Here is a 525-nt window from a genome sequence, read left to right on the forward strand (position 1 = left end):
GACCTGGATAACAGTATATGGTTTTCATTTGTGAAAGATCACTAAATGACTTTAAGAAATTGAGAAACTTGCAGAGAAATCTTCAAGGAAAATTGTCTTAGTTTTCAAATATTCCTCTTTTAGAAAAAAAAAATCATCTTTTTGCTGTGTAATTCTTTGGATTTTAGTTATTCAAATTACATTTTTTCTTTCATAACTATTTCTGTCCTTTTAGAATAGAGCTTACATTGCTGTGTTTTATGGAAAACACATGATTTTTGATTTTCCCTTGACTCAGAGGTATTTCTCATGTTATCCCAAATATATTCTATTTTCTTAAAATGCGGCTGGGGGGACAGATGGGAAGAACAAAGCCCTTTATAATCACTAAAATATTAACTTCCTATACATATATTTCCTGTCAGGTTCCTATCAGCATTTCTTTCAAGGCCTTTTATTTTTATTGTTTTGATGGAGAATTTTCCAAATCTATGTTTTGCATAGAGTGGTGACAGAACTATGCACAATAATGATAAATACCAAAAG

Source organism: Saccopteryx leptura, chromosome 3 (genome assembly GCF_036850995.1).
Source record: "Saccopteryx leptura isolate mSacLep1 chromosome 3, mSacLep1_pri_phased_curated, whole genome shotgun sequence".
Taxonomy (NCBI): domain Eukaryota; kingdom Metazoa; phylum Chordata; class Mammalia; order Chiroptera; family Emballonuridae; genus Saccopteryx; species Saccopteryx leptura.